Source organism: Protopterus annectens, chromosome 9.part0 (assembly GCF_019279795.1).
Source record: "Protopterus annectens isolate FY-2018-M chromosome 9.part0, PAN1.0, whole genome shotgun sequence".
Taxonomy (NCBI): domain Eukaryota; kingdom Metazoa; phylum Chordata; order Ceratodontiformes; family Protopteridae; genus Protopterus; species Protopterus annectens.
In genome coordinates, this window is record NC_056743.1 from 1,550,867,288 (window position 1) to 1,550,887,684 (window position 20,397).

The 20,397-nt window shown below is 40.2% G+C and overlaps 1 pseudogene; it reads right to left on the bottom strand.

Annotated features, from left to right (window-relative positions):
* Positions 1-16,973: 16,973 nt before the first annotated feature.
* LOC122812173 lies at positions 16,974-17,563 on the bottom strand (annotated as a pseudogene).
* Positions 17,564-20,397: the final 2,834 nt, after the last annotated feature.

The window sequence follows — 20,397 nt, forward strand, 5'->3', positions numbered from 1 at the left end:
CTTGTGGTACCTATGAAGGTGGGTCTGTGTTTTTGTGGTTCATGACTGGTGAGGGTGGATGTTAGTCAGGGTCCTCAGGTGTGCATATGGTACATGGTGTTACATTACTTAACACATGGCATTCATGCCTCAGGTGCTGCTGCAGGGCTGCCTCTGTCGGATGCACATACTACACTGCCTGTACATGTTTGGAAGCAGGTTGTGTCATGTTAGGCGTCCCTGTTACTATATGAGTGAGTCGGAGGGGGTATCAGTCCCAGTGTTCCTACTGAGCCAGTGTATGTGCTATGCTTTGCCTCTTTGCCAAGGCCAGGGCATACTGGGCATGCCTCCTTCTGCCTACTGGGGCAAGGTCAGGTTGTTCCTCCTCCGAGTCACCCTCTGCCTGTGGTGGCCTTGGCAATGGTGGGGGTATGTTTGGCCCAGCCCTATGCTGGTCCTGCTGCAGCTGTTTCCGCAGGATCATATTATGTAGCATAGCGCATATCATGATCATTTGGGTACATGTAGTTGGTGTGTACTGCAAGGCTCCACCAGATATGTCCAGACACCGGAACCGTGACTTGAGCAGCCCAAGCTATGACATTACGTGTTTGTGCGTGTGCCTCATTATGGCGTTCCAGTTCAGGTGTGTGTGCATTTCTGATAGGTGTCATCAGCCACGGCTCAAGTGCATAACCTGCATCCCCCACTAGGTGTCCGTGTGGGAAGTCCCCACTGGCAAATGATTGGTACAGCTGCGTCAGATGCCAGATGTGGGAATCGTGGTAGCTCCCAGGGCAGCCAGCACACACATTCATTATTATGCCCTGGGCATCACACACGATCTGGCAGTTGATGGAGGGGAATCCCTTGCGGTTAATATAGGCTCTACCCCGCTCACCGGCTGGTGCTTTGATGCGTATGTGCGTGCAGTCTATTGCACCCAGTACCTTAGGGTATCCCACTATTTGCTGGAAGAGACGCATATTGCTGGCCACAACCTCACGGGCATTAGGGAAATGTACATGATCACTGACATGTGCTGACATGGCATCCAGGAACTGGTGCAATACCCTGGAGGCTGATGCCTGTGATATCCCCATCATATCACCAGTTGGTCTCTGGAAAGTACCTGTTGCTAGTATTCTTAGGCCAACACATACCTTGGTTTCCACTGGGATGGGTTCCCCTCTGTTGGTTCTGTCTGTGAGACGTGGCCTGCCCAGCTCAACAATTTGCTGCAGAAGGTCTCTGTCCACTCTGTAGCACTCTACTATCTCCAGTTCATGTAACCCATGGTAGGTGACCCTGGGCCTGTATACTCTTCTCCTTCTCCTCACTCTGGGTTGTCTGTCAGCATCTGCATTGTCACCACCCTCAGCAATTCGCCTATGCCTGATTATAACAGCTATGGCAGCCCCTAGCATTTCTGCTCTGAGTTCAGCTTTTTCAGTTTTCAATTCTGATAGCTTACTCCTTTCTTGCAGTATCTCTTGAGAGAAACACCCTGCACTGCTGTTTGCAGTGTTTTAAGTGCTGGGTTGGGCTTCTAGTCTGCCTGTGTAATTGCCTGCTTCTAATTGTTATCACCAATTAACTCCAGCAGTATTCTCTGACAGCTTCCTTGTAATTTGGTTGTTTCCTTTTTCGTCTCTGTTTCCTCAGGGGGAGCAATGTGCACACCAGCATAAGCACGCTCACAGTGACTTAAACGCGCGCACACATACTTACACGGTTTGGACTTGGCTGATTCATGGTAAAACGCGCGCACACAGCCTTATACATCAGGCAACAGGCTTCCTGATGTTTACATTGCCTTACACATGTGCACACCCGCGCAAACCGTTTTAAACGGTTTGCGACACGCTCCCACATGGTGAACCTGCCTTACACGCGCACACACGCACGCATGCACGTATATCAAGAAAGTTTGAGTGTAGGGATAGTGTACACCCTCTATTTCTTGACTTTCCTAGTGTTCTGTTCGGACACACCTCTCTCCCTGATGTCTGTCTGTCATCTGTCATGTTACACTGCTCTCCAATGTGATACATTTACTTCTATCATTTCCCCCCCCGTGATGTCACCTACCTCTTACTCTATTCCTCCCCCTTCTGTAACTCTTACACTACTCGAAAAGTGCTCATTAGCTATGTGGCAGTGTGATTCAGTATTGTAACCCTTATTTACATAGGATTGCCTAGTAATGTTTAGTTACATCTCTTACACTGAGCTTCCCCCCCTTGGCAACCACTACACGGTGGCCATATTGTTTTTGGTCTGCTAGTCCCTGCAATGTCATTCCATGTACTACATAAAACCCACAATTGTGGGCTTATAAGCTTCGGTTTTCACTTTTAGGCAGCGCACCCTGTTTGCACGGGTGTGCGCTGCAGTTAAACATCAAAATCCCCCGAAAAAAAAAAAATTATTTTAAATAATTTTGCATCACTTTTTAATGCCAATGGCCACATATTTGGCCATTGGCATGCTAGATGACACATATGCAACCTTTATTTGGAGCTGACATAGCTCTGTTAATTTTGCAGAAATGTACTCAGTTGTCAGCTGAGTACATTTCTGCAGCTAAAAGGTGTATTCATTTGTCTGCAACCAAGGGGTTATCCGATCGAGCCGACCGGAACGGGTATGTTTTTCCAGCTATGGATCCAAGCTCTCAGCTCCTCCCCTCACCCATAATGCCATGGGGAGGGAGGAGCTACGGAGCTTGGATCCATAGCTGGAAAACCATGCGGTTGGGATCCGAATCGGATCCATAACCCACAGGTTGCAGACAAATGAATATCCTACTTCAGATCATCCGTTACACGAACTGGTTTGGGCTTCCTGGATCGCTCAAATACCTCATTTGCATATCTTTGAGCTGCAAATGAGGTATTGAGCATTTCCACGCCCAGTCCGTGTAAGAGACGTTTTAGCTAGTCTCTTACATGGAGGTTTGGGCTGTTCCTGGATCGGGAGGCTTACACGGAGGCTTACACTACTCTTAAACTCCGTGTAAGCCTTCGTGAATCCTGCCCACTGATAGACAACATTTACTAAACCTAAACAAAGCAATAGTCTTACAATGAAAACAGACTTGGCATTAAAACTTCTCTACCTTTGAAACCCACATTCGCTGAAACAACATTGAAACCCGCATTCAAAGAAAATACATCTGGCCAGTGGCAGGGTAAGTTTACCTTTGGGCTGTTTTCAACTCATAGGCTCCTTGCACACATTTTTAGAACCATGGAAAAGTTATTTGATTCACCTTCCTGATTGTATTAATTATACTATATAATAATTGAATTGTATCCCTTGTATAATACAGCACCACTTGTTAGAGCGTGTTTTAAATTTATAGTTCAGAACATTTTTCCTTTAAACAATGAAACAAATCATATGAACCAATAATGACAACCTTTCCAATTCAGAACATTTCAACCATAAAGGGCCACTCTACTCAAACTTCTGTCATACAATCCACCATTATCAATTGATATGCAGAATCTTTGCAGAAGTAAAAGTCATCTGAATAATTCCGCATTAAAGAGATCTGAAACCAGTGAAGAGGTTGTTGCTAGAAAACAACTTTATATTTCAGTGTTTAATCTACAAATTCAGTGCCTGCTGCCCTTGAAGAATAAATTGCCTACGTTGTATTAAAAAAATGGTAAGCTGGTATATTGCAGTAGGGAATGGGTGGCAAGCTAAAAAACAAGTTCATAGTTATTAGGCATCTCATCCAAAGGAGGACATACTAAGGACTGTAGCACTCCACCTCCTTAAAATACAAATCTACATGTTGTGGGAGTAGAACCTATAGCCTTCTGTATCAAGATGCAAGTATGCTACCTGTTGTGCTGTTTTAAAAATTCTATACCACAACAGTGATAACATTTGCTAAACAAAACAGTTGCACATTTTAAGTAGGCTTAGCATGAGCAGCAGTACATTTCTCTTTCCTTGAAGCTCACAATTCCTTGAAAATGCACTTGAAAATAAAATCCACCTGCTAACTCTAACTAGGGCATTTCACTCTCTCTCTCTCTCTCTCACACACACACACACACACACACACACACACACACACACACACACACACACACACACACACACACACACCTCAAACTCTTAGTGCAAGAAATCTGGACAAAACCTAAAATAAATAGGAACAGATTATAAATATTGCTGTCATGAACTAAGAACATTGCTAGACTCTGCACCTGCCTCTGACAAAGTACCTTCTTGATGACACACAGGACAAATATATATCTGTGCAGTTATTCAAACCCAGATGACAGGTGCAGACCTCATCAATGACTTTTAATCAGGAGCCCACCTTTCCCTTTGTAGAAATGAAATATTTATTTTTGAGCATGTGCACAATTAAGGAATCAATGTGAGAAAAATCCACATAAAAATAGCAAGATGTGAGATAGAAATCAGTTGACATATATATGGGTGCATGGCAACATCTAAATATCTACAAAAATATCTAATGTACAAAATACCAACAGTTAAAAGCAATCTAAGCACAAAACATTAATAAAACCTAATCACATCTCAAACCAGTATTTGGCTGCACTCCTCCCCTGCTAATTATATACACCATCTTCGAAGTGGTGCAACAGTGAGGAAAGGCCATATACCATTTCCCTGGTGTAACTTTATAATATTTTTTCTTTAGATATTTTTAACTGTTGATATTTTGAACTTTAGATATTTTGTCAACATTTAAGCTGTTAATATCTAAACTTTCTACCTGTCACATCTTATAATACATTGTAATGTTTCAAGTTAATAAAAGAAGCAAGCTAATACAGTTCTTAGTTTATGCAACCCACCCACTCTGCATCATGCTGTACTCCCAGATCCCTTACTACATTTAGCTGCTACATCAGTTAGAAAACATATAATTAGAAACATAAAAGGCAGCAATTAATGAAATTTCTGTTTTGTCTACTTTGTACAATGCATGGTATTTTAGGGCAAACATAATTTTATGAAAATCCAGAGGAAGAGGTTCTCTTAAGATACAGACCAGCTCCCCAGTGTCCAGTAACTATGGTAACTAATACTTTGCGAGAAGCATTATATGATATTGCAGTGCAGAATATATCCCCATATCACCCCCCACATCTTATGCATCCTGTATTTCAGAGTGCATGGTGAACTTGGGAGTTAAGCAAGTTAACGCAACAGAAATCAGGAGATTACCTACTCAAATGCCCACATTGGGGCTTTTATGGAAATGTGAGACTTTGCACTAAATATGGGTAATTACTATACTGGACTTTACTCAAAGTTGCATCTTTTTCTTCAGAAAATGTGTATTAATTCACATTTTCTTATTTTCTCAACATTTCAAGTCATTAGTGCTAATGGTTTAAATGTGTCAATGATCGCTCCCTAATTCGTTGAGCACTACGCCATCAACAAATAATAAAATAAATAAGTAAATATCTGTAACAGAAAATACATGAATGGTCCAAGAGAAGTTTTACCTGCAAGAAAAGCATTTTAAATTAGAACATATTTTGGTGAGAACCCACGAGATGGTCCATATTACACTTCAACCAAAATGTTCGATTCTGTTCCCTAAATGGTAAGTGCACCACACCTGCAGGCAAAAGGTGGGGTGCTGATGAAGCCAGCAATAAAACACAGTTTTTCTGCTGCCTTTCACCACCATAAATGTATGAACACCAAACAAAACACATCTGTCTATGAGTACAGTGTTTTCTCCATAATGAAATAATGCCTCGTGGACTGGTCACATATGCTCAGTGACCTCCCCACCCAGCCTCTGGCTAAGTTCTCCCAAGATGACAACCACCACACTAAAATTTTAGAGGAAAAGTACCCCATCCATAAAACATGAAGGGAATACAGTTCCAAACCTGTATTGGTTTCCCAGTAGTTGGTCAAGAAACACACAATGCTAAAAAAAAAAAAAATAACGAGTCATCCTAACCAACGAGATCATCTCTTTGACATTTTTAACACTACCAAAATTCCAAAGTGCCAGTTACGCTACATACGACGACTCTGTCATCAACAAATATTTAGCATCGTACCTGAATGACAGCAACAACAATGACAAAAAAATCCCCTAAGATCACTAAGTAGTTATTGGGCCAAAATTCAAACCAAGCGAAACTTCCTAATAATAAACCACCACCAAACTTTAAGCCACTTGGTCTTGTACTATACTAAACTGAGCGGTAGAATTTTAAAATCTAGGTAACAGGTCAATAAAGCTACATCATTGGCATCAGAGCATGAATATAGCATTACAAATACATAAAGACAAAATGTATAAGTTACTTACAAATTATTATTTATAAGGAACCAGTCGATAGCAGCACAAATCCTTCAGTTCTTATTGCAGCACCTTCAAGTGTAAGTGTAGGAGAGGAAACGTTCCCCAATCAGAGTAGGGAAGCAGGATAACCACACACATCTTTAATAAATCTATTAGGCTGTGACCATGGTTGTAATTTAGTAGGTTTGATACATATTTGTTACTGCAGTCTGTAGATCTTAAATATTGCATGAAAATTTTACCTGTCAGCATCAGCAAGTAAAAATCCCAAGATCGCTTGGCAAAATCTCCAAATCCCAAGTCAGTCCCCAAAATCCCAATATCTTGGCAAAACTCCCAAGGAGTGGGAGCACTGGCTGGCTACCACTACCAGGAACTGATGCAATCCTTTTTTTTTTCCCCGCGCACTTTCGTGATTTAAATTACGTAGCGCGCGGCACATTGAGTCAGGTCTTGCAGCTGTAAAAGTGGGAGGGTGCTTCCCTCCTCCTCGTTCTATGGTTCTGGCACTTAAAACAGGATGCAAAGGGTGTTCTTAAACAAGAATGCCCTTTCTTTGAAAAAAAAAAAAAAAACTTTTTTTTTTAAAATTAAAATAAAATAAATTTCTCAGTCAGCCGATTCCAGAGGGGTGCAAGTGCACCCCCTTGCACCTGCCTGCGGGCGCCCTTGATTGTGGGATATAGGGCTGCCTCGAGCCGGTAAAAATAGCTCTCGAGCTATAGTATAGGCCGAGTCAGAGCCGAGGATCGGCTCCGAACCCATCCAGCAAGAATGAAGGCGAGAATGACAACTTAACATCATGCATTCTGACAGTATTTAAGACAAAGTTGTGCTGTAGCGGTAACATTAACTACTGTGATTGCAAGCTACTTTACCTACACATATAGGTGTTCTACTCTAACAGCAGGCAACTTGCATGTCTATAGATACAACAACAATTTTACATAGGGATGTGACTCCACATCCATGCCCTACAATCCTCCCAACATGTTCTCCTCAGCATGCAATGATGCTATCATTCTCCATAAAGTAAAACATGACAGTGTTATAGTGAGACATATGTGGTTTTGCTACTCTGGCATTGCACGGCATTCACATTCTATACCTACACAGGTGTAATGCTCCAATGCGGCCAAGTCTACTGGTGTGTGTGTGTGTGCCTGTGTGTGTGGTGGTACACTGTAGTCATTGTATGATCTTTAGAATCACTCTTCATTTCACTACCACTTGGGGTATCTTTCATGTAGCCCCATGCATCTACCATCCTCCTTTTTCCTCTGACCACATGACATCCTTCCTGTAAAGGAGTGAAGAATGTCCTCATGTCAAATATGCATAAACACATCATGAATCAGAGTCCTTCCATGAACTTCTGCAAGCCATCTCCATGTCACTGCATGTGTGATTGCTAATTCTGTCATGATGTGGTGCACATGACCCATATGGACAGTGTCAGGATGTAATGCAATATAACAAATATACACATACTTACAATAGTCTTACTTATCTTTCATAATATATAAATAGGGATTTATTTTACATGGTATAATAATGGCTAGGATTTCATGTAATGTTGCCCATTAGCCTAATAATGCCTATGACCCGGTGAACAGTTGAAATGTCAATGTTGCTGTCATTGACAAGTTCTATATTGAGGTGGTGCTATACAGTATGGTTACAAGAGTGTATTGCAATCTGTGATGTGAGATAATGTATTGATGGCCATTGCTACCATTGTATTACAGGCTTCTTCTATAACAGATGTAGTAACCTGCTCCTTGAGAAGTGCTGACATGGTATGATACACTTGTATGTATATTTTTGGGGTATTAGGACATGCATTGTTGTAGTGGAGCAGATCAACCTTCTACACAGTTCACAATCCACCATCACAGTGACACTTGCAGTATGGCATATGTGTGTATGTGTCCACATACCATCATTACATGCTAAGTAACACACATCAATATCAATTCACATTGATTACATGGTGACATATGTCTTGTCTCATACACATGTTGTTATGCTGTGATATACACAACTAGTGTGTCATATGTCTTGATTCAATTGCAACCTTGTGGAATTCATTGTATGTGAGGTTGTTTGTAATAAACCCAAGGATTACTGATGTGGTCAGCAGTAACACTGTGTGACTAATAGCATTTGTGTCAGGAAGTGTATGACTAATAACACAGAATCAATGGGCCCTGACAACATTACAGGTTGCCTGTAGTGTGACTCAAAACATGGACCTACCAGACTTGTTTGGATCCATACTTCAACACAGCCAGAGTATGTTGCAGTAGAAGGGTATACATCAACATACATCCTTATGACTGGGAGAGTACATCACCTGATGCATGCAAGTATAGACCCATCCTGACTCTTCTCATCTGTGAGGTAGACCAACAAGTCATCATGGAACTTTTCTAAAAGGACACAGGCAATATCCTGACTGTGTGCGAAAGACATGTGAGATTTGTTCAGGCTATATCATGTCTGTTACATCTGTTCATTGTCCTCAAGAAGGTCAACAAGGGCATGCATAACACTATCATCCTGCGTAATTTGACCTGGCCAATGCATCTGACACAAATCCACACTGAGGTATTACTCAGAAACTGTCACACATGGCCATAAACACCTATATCACCAAGTGGGTAGACCACTGCATCACATCCATGACAGATAAATATGTTGAACTGTGTGAAGTGACCTATAGCTAGAATCCAGTGATCAGGTCTGTACCTCAGGGCACTGTGCTAAGCCCTTTCCTTTTCATTATTTAAGTCTCAGATGTCAAGAATGATTTACACATTCTTTGTCCAACCAGCTTTGTGGAGGACTGCAGACTGTGGACAATCATTGAATCCAAGTGTGATTATAGTATAATAAAGACAGTATCAACACACACAAAGGATTGATGCCACAGCCATGGTGACACAGTAGATGAACAAAACTCATGGAGGGGATTAGTCACATTATAAAATGAAATACACAAGCTAATTATAATATAGACAGCACACCTCTATCAACAGACCAAGTGGTATGTGACCTGCGTACCCAGGTAGATGGCATGAGGAATGTCCACCAGCATGTGCCCACAATGGTGACTATTCCCTTATATGTAACACAATACCTGAGTATGAGTGGGACAGCCACTTCAAAGGGCATTAATAGTTCTGTAGTTCTCAGCCCTCATCATACCAATAACCGAGTACAATGCACTCTTTTATATATGTCATAACACCATTTCCAGGGATAAGTTACTCAAATTGACCGCATTTGCCACATTGAGCTCCCACACATCTTACTGGCCATACCTAAGTATTCTTTTTGTTGCATAAACATTACTGGTTGATGGTGCGGAACCCCCATCAAGGTGTTATACAAGATGCATGTGTGATACGTTTTCCTGTGATGCACCCGGTAAATACATATCTGATTGACAACACTGATGGCATGGGTTACATTTGTGACAGTGTGGTTTGTGCCATATATATGCCATGCACACCTCTCAACTATCTGGGACTGCTCTTAATTTCAAATACTTGTATTATAGTGCCCCTTTTAATACCTCTGGCAGATAGTACATTTTGAGGAAGGTGTGCTTGATTCTCCTCATAGATAGCTAACAAAGCAAGACAGTTGTACAAGTGTATTCTTGTTGAATCATGTGTAATCACTAACAATCCCATATGCTATGTCAAAGACATGGGATTAATGGTGCTATTAATCTGATATTTTCCATGATTTGTAAGCTTCTGTCTGCAAATTAAAGGGCTAAAAACCTACACATGGGAATATAAGACTAGGCATTTTAAGATCCTTACGGATCAATTGCTAGTAAGTAGATATGAATGTATGCATCTATATTATATTTTCTGGGTTACCTTTGTATGCAGTGCATATCATTGGTGAAAAACATATAGTATAGTAAATACTTAAATTAAAAAGTATAATAAAAGTTCATTGAGTCAATAACACTCTATCTCAAAAACTGTGGAACTCCATCCTGCTAAAGTTAAAGCTTACAGAAAACAAGAAATGCTTTAAACATCTGCTAAAACATCTACAAGGTACTTGGCTCTGCTCTTGCTCTACACCCAGATCATTTTCTAATCTAGAAGAAAATATGAGCTGCAATACCTGTGACAAAACATTAGATATTAAATTCCCATGTGGTGATTATTACACTTTTCTTTCCATGGATTAGTGCAAATATTTAATTGGTTATAGTTTTAACTAACTACTCCTACTTAATCCTTGTTCCCCATCATTGTACCACTAATTAGTAATTTAAACGCAAATGTCAGTCTTGGTCTTCCCTTGGTTTTCTTTACATTTTTGTCTGCTGCAACCTTATACAAATGTATAGGTAACCTCTTACTTTTCCCCCCTCTTCCTATACTCATAAATTGTATGATGGAAGATTAGCATTCATCATCTCTTACACCTAATTAGGTATTCAAAAATATTTATGCAATCAAGATGAAAATGTTACATACAATGTGGAAAATGAAAATATGCTGTATGTTATCTATGTATGTGAACACTGGAGTTTTCAGACATTCCCAATCAACAAATAACTAAATAATAGGGGCCACAAAGTGAATCACTGAGAGGCATCAATGTTTGACAGGAAAGAGGGGAGACGTATTTTACTGGTCAACTGCAGTTTATTTTTGTGATAGTGATCCAAAGACATACAGTTTAGGAAGATCCCAAGTTCTGAAATCTAGAAGATAGCAGTTGGTCATTTATTATATCCAAGAATATGACAGCAGAAATGAGTCCCTTGTATTTTCTTTTTTGGATGTAAAATTCTTAACAAGATTCAGTAAGGCAGTCTGGGTCCTGTTTCTTAAAATGAAAACAACCCAGTTATTAACAAGATTTAGTAAGGCAGTCTGGTTCTGTTTCTTGAATGGAAACAATCAGGTTATGACCCATTAGGAATTTTATTAGTTGCATGTGTACAACTTGCTTGATTACTTTAGTAGATTGCTAAGTATAGCAATTAGCCTGTAGCTTTCCTCCTTGCTTTGATCACCACTCTTCACTACTGGTATAATTTTGGTATGTTTCCAGAAGGCAGGAAATAATCATTTACTTAGGATTTGGTTATTCTTCACAGTGAAGCTGCAATGAAGGCATTCCTTTAGGTAATCTGGTGGCAGTTTGTCAAAAAAAAGTGAGCCACAGTCTTTCAATTTCTGTAGAAGCTTTTTCACGCAAGTTATAGTGATAGAGTTCAAGTTGAATACATGTATATAAGGATTAGATTACAGTGAAATGTTTAACAGTTGCCCTTGCCAGATTGGGTAGTGTGAGGAAGCCTGTAAACTAGCTGACAATATCCTGGATTGTCAGCAAGTCCAGAGGATTTCCCTTTTGTGACTTAGTATTCCCAAGGGCTCTGTTTGTGTGTTCCAATGGCAAAATGGCCACTGAAGTTTGCATGCTGTAAACCTCTGAAATAATCTCGCTTACAGGGACTAGTACTTGATCTGTGTTTCTTCTATTTGTTTCCATTGTTGCCTTACATGTACACGCTGTGATGTACCACATTATGCCATACTTTTCCTTTCAGGAGAGTCAGTCCAAGAAAATATATTGATTTTTTTTACCTATATCCTTTGCAGATGGGTGAATTTGTTCAGTGGCTCTATAAAGAAAACAGATTGAAAGATGCCTTGAGCCTAACCAATGCTCTTGATCCAGAAGTTTCCAATTCAACAAAACAATTTTGTGTTGTAATATATCTGTTGGAATGTTTTTTGATAAATGGCCTTGAGGATTGTTGTTGATGGTTTATGTTATTAAGCAGTGAAAGTTGCCTGGTGGTCACTGAAGTGATATGATAAGATAAAAATGAATTTATGATTGTGAATTCATTTATTAAAGATTCAGTCAAGTATATTTGTTGCCCCTGAGTGCTAAGGTTTGTATGTGGATGTCCTAATGATGAGATATTAGAAATGAGGTCTCTGTTGGTTTGCATCTTCCAATGCATATCGAAGTCTCTTAATATACATTCTTCATCATTGCTATCCTGGAAGCAGTAAATGTTATGAGAAGTACATTATCAGCATCCTTTGTTTTTTGGAAGATGTAGGTTATATGGAGTTGTTTAGCATTGACATTAGTTAACAGATAAAAGCAATGTATTACTGCTAAAATCTAGTTTAGATTTTGACTTGGAAGATGATTAGCATCTGTGCAGTTTAAGTTTCAGAGATGGCTGGGCTTGTATGGCTACACTTCTTGATCTAGGTATCTCTACAAAAAGTCTTATAACCAGGTATTGCTAACTCTTTATCCTGTGTTTGTGATTTGAGTCATGATTCTGAGACAACAATAATGCTAAGTTGGACTAATACTTCCAATGCTTGCATTAGGATATTTTGCTGTCAATGTTTCAAGCACTGATAGCAATAATTTTCAAGCATTACATATACTGTATATGAAAACAACTTTTAGGTCCTTGAAAATGAGGGATATAGGGTATTTATACCTTTAGTAAGCAAGTCTAATCTAAATTAATAAGAAAGGCAAAAAAATTACAATGTCCAGCTAAACAACCACTATGGGTAGAAGCTGCAAAAACTTTACCAGATGATGTTCTACATACTACAACCCTTGGTGTAGTATGAAAAATGCTTATTACTAATTTTTGGTTTGTGCTAATCCTAGACAACCTGATAGGGGTGAACACATTGATGTGATTATGTTTTGGCTAAACCTTCTCCTTCCTACAGTGCATACTTCCTCCCCATAAAATTGGATTATATTGCCTTATTCTGTTCTGAAGAATCTTCTTTCTATGTACTTAAAATATCAGTAGTCAGAATTACTGCTTTCTGAATCTGTTGTCATAGTCTCACTGTCAGTTTGTTTTTCTGCTTGTTTGTTAACTGGGTAGATGGTATTTTTCATGGCCCATGTTATGTCATCACGTAGACCATAGGCAGTATTAACAATAAAGTGTCTCATCTGAGTAACTGAAACACTTAAGTAAATAAAACACTGTGCAATGCAATTTCATGTTGTACAAACCAGTTATGCAGCTGTTGCAGGTATTTAAAATAATAGGAGTTTGCAATCAAAATATTTACAGTAAAAGCATTTACATTTAAAGGAAATAAATGTGTGGAATATTCACAACAGCAACACTTTTGTGCATTTATTAGGATAACTCATACTTTTATATTCTTAATTCAGTCTTGAACACCAGTATTACATACTGTACTGCTTTACACATATTGTACCACAAGAGGCATGCTTTTTTTCCAGTGGCTGTTATGGGTTTGTGTTCTTATCACTGTTTTGCAGAGTCTCTGATAAGCTATTTCTTTCAGCTTCAGGAAGTTATGAAATTGAATTGCTTTTTATAGAAGACTTTGGTGTCCCACTGGCTCAGCATTTAGTATTGTTGCCTCAACATGTAGTTCTCTGCTTAAGATTTTGACAGTGATGCTTTGTACACAGAATCAGAACATCCTCCTTCTGTATCCATGCATTTGTATTTGGTGCTCTGGTTTCTATCCACATCCCAGTGATATGCTGTACGTGACATGTCATACCTGCACATTGTTTGCAGGTATGTTATGCTGTGTGAGAGTGAGTAAGTCTGTGGGAAAGGCCAGCTCAGCATTGCATTTACACAGTAATGTATGATTCAGCATATATAGCTGTGCATGTACTTGAATCAAATTTGAGCTGTCATATTATTACCTTTTAACAGTCAAATCCATTACCACCCCCTTTAAATATTATGCTATTCTATTTTCTCATACCCTTTCTCTGCACTGTCCACTATGGAATCTCAGTCAACTTTTGTCCCTCCTTAGAGAGCCTGATAGCACAGGGTATCTTGAGGCAGTGTAGTTGCTGCTTCATGGTTACTAAAACCTCTTTATTACTACCTCACAATGACTCAGTATGTGAGTAGTGTAAGTATTTAATGAACTTGAAGAATACCTTCTCATCTCAGGAACACACACACACACACACACACACACACACACACACACACACACACACACACACACACACACACACACACACAAACACACACACAGAGCACCTCCACTAAACCAACTTATACTGAACTTGTTAACAAAATGCTAAATAAGCCTCTCAGGTTAAGGACTAAAAAATCTCAGCCACTCATTCATATAGCAAAGTATCCACCTTCACACTGCACATAGGTTCATAGGTAGGTACTACGCTAAAGCCTACCAAACGGTTCCGTGGCTTTTGCCACCAAAGAAAATTATTTTCCTGTGCCCCGTCAAGCAGAGCCACAGAAGTGATTCCGGGGTGAATTTCTTAACTCCCATCATTCACATTCACAGCTAGTATACACATTCTTTGTAGACTCCACGCCTTTCAAGTCCATGGAGACTGCATCTACCCACAGGAATGTTTTAGTAACAGATGACTCTATTGTCAGTCATATAAACACCACCTTCACCATACTGGATAAGAATAGAGTGAGTCAGGTGTCTTTCCAGAACCAGTGTTTGGGGCTTAACAAGGGGTTTTACACTCCTTCATCCTGACAAATACAGTTATGACTTGATAGTGATCCACATGAGGCTGAATTATCTTAGGTATTTTACCAACAGAAACATACAGAAGGATATGACTGAGCTTGCTACATATGTATATCAGACAGTGGTCTTGAGTGGTATTTAACTATCACCTGGAATAATGCCAATATTCAAAAACAAGATAATTTGTTTTAATAATTCGTTATGTAGTTGATGTCATTCTAAAGGATCAAATGTGTCAGCTTAGAATGAGACGGCTGATATGGCTTCCTGTTTTTTCAGGGATGACCTGCACAACTCTTATCAAGGCTTTTACATTTTTGACTAAAGCCTTTGCTACCCCCATGCTGGCTTTTTAGATAGAGTTTATCTGCTGGACATAACATAATAAATTCTAATCTGAGAACACGTTAAAGTGGTTCTACTCAGCACAAGTCTTAATAAAATAATGCTCAAACTTAAGGCTCTCCTGCAAAGTTGAACACATTCATATATGCACACTTACAGAGACATTGTTTCAAAGCAAAGAAAACACTCTCTTTAGTGTGGGTTTAATGTCTATCATGTCTTTAGACCTGCTAGCAACTGTGTATTTTTCAAGGACAGCATCAGGTCATAACAGATTACTTGGGACAACAGTTTTAATTTCAATATGTGCAAATCACCCTCATAGCTAGCTACAGAACACCCTCTAAGTCCCTTTCTAATTATGACAGCTATATTAAAATCTTAGCTGAAATCCTGCTGAGGACTTCTATCAGTACAATGGCTGACTTACAATGCTAATGTTTCCTTAACACTATAAATGCTAACTGTCTTGTACAAGTAGTAGAGCCTCCAGTATCCTAGATCTTGTCCTCACAAACTCGCCTTTCTTGTACACCTCGATATGTGTCATCTTCCCACAAATCAGACTATAAATCAGTGACCTTTTCCTTTAAGATTGGTGGTACATTCCCTGCAAATATCTGTGTTTAGTGACTTCTCATAAGCAAACCTTCTTCAGTTATTTGATAACCTAAAATTTCACTGTAATCTTGCTGTGATGGATCCCACTGCTAGATCTGTTGCTGATGCGTCTGACTTCTGCTCCAACCTAAATATTTGTATTGATAAGGCAGTCCCTATCTGCACCAGATATGTGAAACTTAAAAACACACCCTGTTATAGAATACTTGTGTAATTAAACTGTTTAAATGATCACTGCTGCAACAGTCTTAACTATATGGGGTTATATCCTGCAAAGGATATAACAGCCGTCCAGCTTCCAAAGCTTCAAGGCACCTTCCACATGCCCAAACTATCAAACGGCTCAAAATGAGTTTACTAAAGACAAGTTTGGGTGCAAAGCCCTTCAGAGCTTTCCTGCCAGCAGACAGAGGGAAGCTGAGCACCAAAAGGTTAAGGCTAGGAATAACAAACAATAAATGTCCACACTCTGGCATAAAAAACACACACCAAAAACAAGGGAGGAGGAAGGCGGGAGTGGCTACTGCAGCAGTGATTATTCTGACATAGTTTCATAGGTGTTTACTAGGCTAACAACCACAAAGGCATTTTTAAGCCTAGCCATGCATTCCAAATCTTTGGCAAGATACATCAGAAGAATTGATTTAAAAAAAAGTAATGGACTTACCACTAGGTCTCTGTAGTTGAGAAATACTTCAGTTTAGTGTACAGTGGCTGTAGTGCTTCAGAAGAGTCATGATTTTAAATGCTCTTTAAAAAAATAATTATCTTAATTGAGAAATGATAAATAATGTATAGGAATTTGCCATCTGTGATATCACATTCTTGAGTCCATGAAATATTTCTGTTTAATGCAAGACTAATAGGAAGTGCTACCTAATAACTATATAAATGTAAGCAAACACTCCGTGTTTACATAAAAAAGCTTTATGTACTTATTTTATCTCTAAACACAATGTTAACACCATCTACTATACAAGACTTGAAATAAAGTACTGGGAAAAGTGCAATCTGCATAAATCACATAAACTGATATGCTTGAGTTACGAAAGATCCAAAAAAACCTTTTATACAACACTGCGTCTATTTATAAAAAGGAAAAAAATTATGATACTTTGGGGGAGGCAAGACTATGAAAAGCTGGTTGGCTGTCGGTGTTTTGCAGACTTCATTTTCTCAAACTGTGATTCCATTTCCTCCAGGACTTTTGGAATGCATCATACAATGAGTTTGACCCTTCCTTGAGAAGCTTTAAGCAACTCCACTGCTTTTTCATGATGATCCTCTTTGGCACTCAATCCATTTATAGTCTCTTCGTTTTAACCCTTTGTGCCTGTCTGCAATGCCTCCTGGAATAATGTGAGAGATGTAAATAGTTCTGCTCTTTTCCACCTATTCTGTTAAATCCAAGACCCTCTTCCATTTCAGGGAGTTCAACAAACCCAGGATGTGAATGCCCTTCACTGGAAGCAAATGCTGCTACTATTGCCTTGGCAGTAGCATTGACTCTCACTTCTGGGCTGCTGTTGAGGTCCACAGTTTCATATACATGCTTATACACCTCTTGTATAGCACAGCAAAATTCACTCTGAATGACTCTTTGTATAGTTTGTAGCTTCTGTGTAGGCATTTCTCTACTTTGTTGCAACTTCTCCAATAGCTTAATTGCCCTGGAAATATCTCTCTCCAACCTAACAGGTTCACATATCACCTCCATATCTACTGTTAAGGTAAGTCCAGCTTACAAAACTGTACTATGTTCTTCATATTGATCATTGCTGCAATAGCCTTCAATATATGGGTGGAATACCATAGCTAACTCTATCTGGGAGGTGGAAGGAGAGGGGTCCAAAAGTTCCTGAAGAATGGTCCTAGCAAAGCATAATCTAAACCTAGAGAAGGAATCCAGCTTATAGCGCTTTGTAAAAGTATGTACAGACAACCAAGTAGTAGCTTCTAGAATACTTCTAGAATCCAACCATTTCCAAAAAGCCATAGAAGAAGCCAAGGTCATTGTAGGGTGAGCCTTGACCCTGACTGGGAAAAGATTTGTCATGGTGATTATAACAAAAGGTAATAGCATTAGACAATCATTTGTAAATAGTCTGTTTTGACACAGGTTGTCCTTTTTTTTTTTACATTCACAAGAAATGAACAAGTGATCCGAGGATATAGGTTCATAGGTTCATACTAGGCTATCTGCCCAAGGGCATTTATAAGCCTAGCCCATAGTTATGTGGCTTTCGCCACCCCTTTAGTTTGAAGAAAACTATGCCTATTATTTTGCTGTGCCTCTGTCAAGCAGTGACACTGAAGTAATCCCTGGGGTATATCTGCGATCTCCCATCCATTGGTCAAGATTCCTCTTGAACAAGGCCAGCGAGGTGCTCTGCCTCACATGTACCGGGATTTTGTTCCACAGCATAGGGAGTCTCTGGGTGATGAATCTGTCCCTCCAGCACGTTCTATTAATAACCGTGTCAAGGTTTAAGTCTCCGCCTTGTGGTTCTGAGGGATCTAGATTTTTTGAGGTGAAGCATATTCATCAAATCTGGGTTTGACATGGCCTTATATGTCAGGCACAGGTCACCTCTGAGCAAGCGGTATGCGACTGAATAGAGCTGGAGTTCTTTCAGTCTGGCAGCATAAGACATATTTTTGAGACCCTTTATCCTTTTGGTGAGGAACTTTTGGGGCCTTTCCAGATGCTGCAGGTGACGGGTCAGATACATTCCGAATGGGGCATTGTACTCAATCATAGGTCTAATGAGTGATGAGTACAGGGGGACGATGACCTCCCTAGATCTAGATGTGAATCCCTTCATGATCAGGTGGGCAATGTAGAAGGTTTTCCTAACTACTTTGGCAACATGAGTGTCAAACGAAAGGTTACTGTCAACCTGGGTCCCCAGATCCCTGATGACTTCTTCTGTGCTCAGTGGATTGCCACCTATATGGTAGCTAGGGGTAACCTTGTTTTTCTCGAAGGGTATGACTATGCATTTCTTGGTGTTTAACTTTAGGCCATGGCTCTGGCACCAGTTATCTGTTTCTGTGAGGCCCTTCTGAAGGATATCTGTGTCAGATGTGTTTTCGACTATGGTGCCCAGTTTGCAGTCATCTGCAAACTTTGTCAGCCATAACCCTCCTGTGTTTGCTTGTACTTCAGAAAAGTAGATGCCGAACAAGAGTGGTCCCAGGACTGAGCCCTGTGGGACACCACTTGTGACAGGCTTTGAGTCTGACATGGCGCCAGCAACTCTGACCCTGTGGGTTCTGTCACTTAGCCAGTTTGCAACCCATCTTGTGATGTATGGGTTTACATTCAAGCTGATGAGTTTTTCGATGATACCTGAGTGGGGTATTGTGTTGAAGGCCTTTGCCAGGTCGAGGTAGGCTGTATGGACTGCCTTGCCCTCATCAATGGCCTTGGTGACTGTTTCAAAAAAGTCAACCAAGTTTAAGAGGCATGATCTGCCTTTGACAAAGCCAAACTGGGATGGATCCAAAGTTTGCAAGTTCCCTATGTCTTTATTTATGAGTTCCATTATGGTCCTCTCCATGGCTTTGCAGATAAGGCTTGTCAAGCTAATGGGACGGTAATTTCCAGGGTCGGTGGAGGCACCACCCTTATGAAGTGGGACCACAGTCGCCGTGCGCCACTCCTTGGGTACGTATCCTGAGGTGAGGCTAAGATTAAACAGCTGTCCTAACTGTGGGTTTAATTCCTCATTGAGTTCGTGGAGTACACAGCCGGGGACACCATCCGGTCCCATGGATGCTGTGTTTTTTGCCTTGGAGAGAGCAGTTCTCACCTGGGCGTTGGAGATGTTTGGGGGCTACAATCCTCTGGTATAGATATCTCTCCTTTTGGGGAGGGGAGAAGTTTGCACTGAACCTGTCAGCCAGTATGTTGGCAATGTGTGTAGGTTCAGTAATCTTCACATCATTTTGAACTAATTCTGAGCATATCTGGGAGTTTCCTCCTAGGTTTCTAACATAGCTAAAGAAGGCCTTATGATTGTCTTTTGAGTCCTTGGCGATTTTTCTCTCAAAATTTGCCTTGGATGATTTTATGAGAGCTCTTAGTTTTTTACTTATAATGATCAAAGGTGTCTTACCTTTCAAGGATTTTGCTCTATCTTGTAGTAGCTTCCTCCTTTTGTTGTAGAGCTTGTTTATGGCTGGGGTCCACCAGACTGGACGGTTGCCTTTGGTACAAAGAGTCTTAGTTTTGTTTGGGATTGCCTGATCCATGCAGTCCTGTAGGTGCTGGTAGAAGGCATCTGTAAGTGATTCAGCGGTTTGAGTAATGTTTACCACTGGCTCAGGGGCCTTAAAGGAGACCACACTAGTTTTTAGAAGTGTGAAGTCGGCTTTTGAGAAGTTTTTCACTGTGGTCTTTTTATTTCAGGTGGGGCGGATGAGGACCTCCAGCGAGATTAGTTTATGATCTGATCTCACCAGTGAGGGGTATACTTCGGTGTTGAACATTGTGATCCCATGTTCGTGATGATGAGATCAAGTATGTTTTCTCCTCTTGTGGGGATGGTG